This window comes from Melospiza melodia, unplaced genomic scaffold (genome assembly GCF_035770615.1).
Source record: "Melospiza melodia melodia isolate bMelMel2 unplaced genomic scaffold, bMelMel2.pri scaffold_18, whole genome shotgun sequence".
Taxonomy (NCBI): Eukaryota; Metazoa; Chordata; class Aves; order Passeriformes; family Passerellidae; genus Melospiza; species Melospiza melodia.
In genome coordinates this window covers 19,332,887-19,339,389 of record NW_026948525.1, presented here as the reverse complement: position 1 = coordinate 19,339,389, position 6,503 = coordinate 19,332,887, and positions in this window count along the sequence as shown.

The window sequence follows — 6,503 nt, the reverse complement described above, 5'->3', positions numbered from 1 at the left end:
CCTCCAAAAACGCCGTCAATAAGTTTGGTAACCATGGCAGAATTGATTCCCTTGTCTGCAATCGCTTTAATGATTGCCTGGATGTCCTTTGGATTAACTGGGGAATAGGTCCTTTGTTGGTTTTCGCCTGCCCCCCCCACATGGACCAGGAACACCAGATTGGTAGACGGAGCCCACTCGACGCAAGCTATCTTTATTTTCCACCAATCTGTAAGCGGGGTCTGGTCTTTCTCTGGTAACCCCTTCACCCATGCAGGAGCGCTGCGACTAGAGACATTATATGCCACTGTTCTCACTGTTAAAGCTAGAATCCGAATCGGAGTCCCACGATTCCCTCTCGGACTCATCCGAGCTCGACCCTGAGTCGGAGTCGGAACTCGAATGACCGAGCATTTCTGGGCTGCTCTGCGTTTTTCTCGGGCTCTGACCCCGCCCCTTTCCTGCGGGGGTCGGGCCGTTCCCTCCCCCTGGGGTCCCCCCGCCTCCTGCTGGGGGAGGTCCTTGCCCTATAAGGACCTAATTTGAATAGAGTGCTCTGATTGGTTTTACGCTCCTCCGCGGGGGCCGCCCCTTCTCCCCGCTCGCTCGCGCACGTGTTGTTAAGCAGGCTGACTCCGTTTCTGCCCCCCTCCTCCTCATTTCCGCCCTGAACACGCTGTTCGGCGCCATTTTCAAACAGATATGGCAGGGGCGAGTTTTTACCAAACCATGCGGGGTCCGACAATTCGGCCGCGTTCCGCGCCTCCTCCGCGAGCCCCTGCCAGAACGCCCACGCGTGTCCCCCCCTCCGATGGCGAGTCCGCTCGCTGAGGGGGTTCCAGCGACCGCGCCTCCGCCCGTCTGCCCAGGCCAAGAACCTCTGCAGTCTGTGTCGCCGCGCCCACCCCGAGCTGCGGCGTGGCTAATAAACAGGTTCACGTGGCTTTCCAGGTTTCTTGCTCTTGTCGAGCTTTTTGCAGAGCCTGGACAACTCTGCCCCACGATTTTAGGGCTTTCCCTGAACCAGAGAACACAGTGTTCTCAGCCAGAGCTTTTGTACAATTATCCCACACCCTTGAGTGTAAAATATCCACAGGGCTCTCTATAGCCCCAAGCTTAATCAATCTCGGCAATGCGAGAGTCATATCTCTAATCTTACATTCTATTCCCCATTGTGTATGCATCTCACTTACGACCTTCGCAATTGCTTCCATGGTTCGAGGGCGTCCCCTCTGCTGTACAAGGCCAGCTGTGCAGCTGCCGTCCTCTGTCCAGGCGATCCCCGTTCCTCGGGCGCTGATCGGCTCCCGGGTTTTCGGCACCAGTTGTTGCCTTTTGGTATAAGGCAAGGCGACCTAGTTCTGAGGAAACGGCACGGCGACCCACTCTCCAGGGTCGCTCGGGCCAAGAACACACGCTAACACCAATGTGGTGGATGGTCCAAAGGCCTTTATTATCTCATTTCTTGGGGTTTTATAATCTTGGGGATCTTCTACATCACAGTGGGTCTGTCTTTACCATCTATGGTTAGTAAGGGGTGGAAAGTTACTGGGCAGGGGATGGAAAGTTACTGGTATTCGGTTAAGGGAGGCTACATTCCTATGTTAATTTCTCATCTATGGGGAACAGAGGGTCTTATCTAAGGGGAACAGAGGGTCCTGCCTTTCCGTCACATCGCGCGATCTTCCGAACGCCTGTCCCTGTCTACCACAGGCATCTGAAGATGGGCCATACTGTAGCACCAGATCGAAGACCTCCAAGGCGGAGAGACTCTTTCTTCTCAGAGAGGTTCCTATGGGAGGAATAGCGGGAGGTATTGGCTTTGTAAATGCTCCCCTAACTGCTTCTGAGGTGAGAGGATTCAAGAAAGAGTTGGGGCATTTAGTTGAGGACCCAGTGGGCATAGCCAACCAAGTGGATCAATTTCTAGGTCCAAATATCTACACTTGGGGGGAGATGAATTCCATCCTGAGTATATTATTTTCCCCAGAAGAGGTCCAGATGATTAGGGTGGCTGGCATAAGAATTTGGGAGAAAGATAACCATCCAGGACCCCAGGTGACATCAGGCAAACAGAAATTGCCACTAACGGATCCCAGCTGGAACCCTAATCAGGAGGAGGGGAGGAAGGCCATGAGGGAATATAGGTCTTTGATAATATGGGGGATCAAAGAGTCAGTTCCCAAAGGAACTAACACCCAATTGGCATTTGAGGGTACACAGGAGAAAGATGAAGCTCCTGCTGCCTGGCTTAACCACCTAAAGTGGAACTTCCAGTTGTACTCTAGAATAGACCCAGACACCCTAGAAAGTCAAATGCTACTAAAAGTCCAATTTGTTACCAAATCTTGGCCTGATATAAGGAGAAAATTGGAAAAGATGGAAGATTGGCAAGAGAAGGACATTAATGAGTTATTAAGAGAGGCATTGAAGGTGTATTTAAGGAGGGAGGAAGATAAAGCAAAGGCCAAGGCTAGGATCATGGTTGCTAGAGAAAGTGCAGGTGGGCGGGTCCACCACCAGGAGGAGGCAAGGATAGTCCAGTACTGTCAGGTGCAAGAGGGATGGAGAGACCTCAAGTCCCTTTGAGAGAACGACATTGCTATTACTGTGGAGAGCCAGGACACGTCAGGAGGTTTTGTAGAAAGCTCAGTCTCTATGAGGCAATAGCCAGGGAACAAGATAATTTAGGGAAGATCCTTAGAGGTGACGAGTAGAGGGTCAGGGGCTTTACACTTTAGGGGACCTGATGCAACATCTAGAAGAGCCCTTGGTAAACTTTGAGGTGGGACCCCTTGTGAGAGTCTGTCCTAATTTTCCTTCATCTGCCTCACGATCGTCCTTGGGAGCCCACTGAAGAGAAGACTCCCCCGTCTATATCTGGCTCTGAAGGAGAAAAGTCACACGCCATGGGCTCTGAGACTTGAAAGCTCAGTGTTGTGTTTGCTGTATGCTAAGAAGAGGGCACCATGCCCCATTTGCAACAATAGCAGCTTTGGAAGCTGTCCCACCTCTCGGCCTGGCTGGACTTCTCCTGAGTTCCAGGTGGTCTCCCAGAGAAGACCCTCATCTGTTTTACAACCACCATGACAGACAGACAGACGGAGATGTGAGAAGCTTTTCCATCAAGGACTGAGACATGAAACTCCTACCAGGCCCCTCTGCTCCTTCCAAGGACTGGGACTGAAACCCCCAGCCTGGGGGAGGTGTGTGGGGGAGGCAAGCTGACCAAAGCGAGATGTTTGCCTGCAGATTGTGACCACTGGAGCAAGAAAACAATGGCTCTCATTTACTGCTAAGAACACAGACTACCTGTTACATCTATCAAGCTCATTTACTGCTGGGAGCATACACTACCTGTTACATCTGTTCCCTATTGTATCTGCTTCTCCCTCCTCACAATTTTCAGTAATAAAAACCTCTGAGTTAGCTAGAGCCTTTGAGATCTCCCCAGCATAGCAGGCGGACCCTCGGCTGGACTGGACCAAAGGACTTCATCTCTGCGTTGGTAGCTATATCCCCCCCCCCCTCTCTCTCTCTCTTTCTCTTTTTCTCTCCCTTAATCCCTCTATCGCATTTTTTGCTGCAGTTATTTCAATAAAATAATTTTGATTTGATCATCACTGCAAACCCCCTTGTACTGTGTTGGTTTTTGCACTCTGAGATCATTCCTACGAACCATCAGGTCATCTGTCCACTTCGGACGGACCCTGACACCCCTAAATGAAAAATTTGAATTTTTTGTTGATACAGGAGCAGATAAGTCCTGTCTCAACAAAGTAACATCTGAAGTTAGACAAAAACAGCTAGGTAGAAAAGATATCTAATAGCACCAAAACTGGCCAGTAATACTTAACTTATAATAAGTGATGTGAAAGTAAAAGGTACCTTATTGTTGTCTTGTTGTGTGTGTGAGTGAGTCACAAAGTCAGCCTCAACTTCCCAGGCAGGTGGGAAGGGGAGGGGCTGTGGCCAAAGAGTGTGTGTGACCTGCAAACAAGATTAGTGCTTCCCAGATGTGTGAGGGAGCCGTAGCTGTAAGAGTGTGAGTGACACGCAGACCGCCTCACAGGTGAATGTGCACCAGAGGCAACCAGAGCCAGGGCCCTTCCAGGAGGCCCAGAGATGCTGAGACCTGTGGGCCAACCCCAGGGTGAGGGGAGCCACAGTGATTATCTAGCAATAATGATCCAGTTTGTGTCTTGAGGGTGTGAAAGAATGTGTGAGAGTGAATACAGACAAATTAGAATAAGGGTAATGTAGATTGTGCATTACAAGTTTTACTACATCTCCTTAGAGGGAAGTGTATTGTGTAGAAGAATGGTGTAAAAAAAAAAAAAATTAAGTGTAAGGGGTTGAAAGAAGTATTTAAGCTGTAAGTGAAAGTAAGAAAGAGAAGCAAGAGATAAATAGATAAGATCTTGAAAAATAGAACAGAAAACCAGTGAATTAAATACACAGAAAAATAGGAGAATGAAAGTACTTTGGGAGTTAAGTTAGCTGAGAAATACAACTCCTTGCAAAATACAGAGTATGTAGAAGTTGATGAGAGAAACATACAAGCTATGGAAAAAGAGAAATTACCAATAACATTAAACAGAGAAACTGAGTTTTGATAAAATCATTAAATAGCAGACCATTAATGCCTGTGTTTGAAAGCCCATTTCAGGTACTCTTCATTACTAATTCGACTGTGCAGACCAAAAGAAAAAGGTTGGACTCACATCACTTTCACCCCCTGGCATTGGACCAGGATTCAACATCAGGTTTTATTTCCCTCTGGCATTCTGGCATTGGACTGGACTGCACCCCATTCTCCCTCTGGCATTGGGCCAGACTCCCAGTTTTTCCCTCTAGCATTGGGCCAGAGTCCACACCACCCACCTCCGGGCACTGGATAAGGATTCATCCACATCACAAGTTAATTCACCTAAGTATACTGTGATTTAAAGTTGACTCTCAGAAAGAAGAGTCAAAAAGACTGAACTGTGTGGGAAAAAATTAGTATCAAGAGTTCTAACATTGCTTAAAATGCTTCAAAACTGTTCTGTGTAAACAGAATGTCGGTAAAAAGTTTAAAACTGTAAATAAGTAATTCTGGTTTAAGTTCCCCAATTTAATTCTAAAGACTCCAGGTTAATCCTCTACAGAACATTTCCCTGGGGGAAACCAAAATTGTTAGGGAATAGACCAAGAGAGGTTTAACCAGAGAAGCGGGTAGAAGGGACTTTAAAGAGCTTGGAAGCTTCTCAGTAAAATTCCCCAAGGGGCAAGGCCGGGTGGGCAGGCTGTGCAAGATGACCCATACCGGACTCTTGGGAAGGGTAGTACCGATGGCTCTGATTGCTGGTGATGCTCTGGGGAGCTCAGCTGAGCCGTGCAGTGAGTGCTACCAACCCCTCTATGAGAAGGAAGTGAGCTCCTTGTTGAGAGTCCACATCAGTTTTAACCCTGATTGTGTTAACCTCTTCCAATTGGTCCTTTATCAGAAAAAAAAGAGAGTGTATTGGATAGCATACAATACTGCCACTTTTAGGCAGCCACTCCTAGGAGAGTGTCCTATAGGGGAAGCCTGGTTGTGCTTTGAATGTGATGCTGCTGAAACAAGCTCAGTAGATCTAGTAAAAAGAAAAGAAATGGTGAAAATGGTAAGAAGAATTGTTTGTAACAAGTATTTAGCAGTAGAGTATTCAGCCACCCAGTGGATCCCAAGAGATCCAAACAAATTAGAGTCTGTTGAAAAAAAGAAAAGAGACAAGTGTGATCACCACAAGTGTGATCCCTTTTGGAACACATTTCAGGGGAGCTCTAAACCCCTAGGTTTGATCTCTAATACCACAACACACACCAAATTGTCAGGAGACTGGTCTGGCAGCTGCACCGCTAGAGTGATAAAACCAATTTTCTTCTTATTACCCAAAGAAACTGGATCAAGTTTGGGAGGTCCTATATATAATGATTTGGGAGAAATTAAACAGAACAGGCAAAGTGAAATAGAAATTGAGAAAATCCAAAATTGTAAAAGCCAAGTTTGGATCCCAGTATCTATGTTAAACAAAGTCATCCGGCTCCAAGCAGTATTAAAAATAAAGACTTCAATTATTAGGAACGTTTCAAATGAAATAAAAAGATTATCATGTGTAAATAATCAAAATCAAACTCCTACACTTGATCTCAGTGGGTGGGAGAACTTGGAAATTTTCAGAAAAGATGTATGGGAAAAGGTAGTTTTTCTCGCTGTGCGTGTTGTACTTGGAGGATTGCTCCTTTTACTATGCTTATTTATCTGTTTCAGTAAAATAGTATTTGCCATGCAGACCAATCTGAAGAAACCAAAGAAAGTAACAAAGTTTAGTAACCGTGATTACCAAAGTGCACAAGAAATTTATAGTCGGTTCAAAACAAAAAATTGTAAGTTGATGCGAGCTTAAAATTTAAGGTCGATCAAAGAAAAAGAGGGCGGACTGTTACGAACAAAAATTCAGTTGATTTTTTTCTGTGAGAAAAAAGCTACGACTATTGCT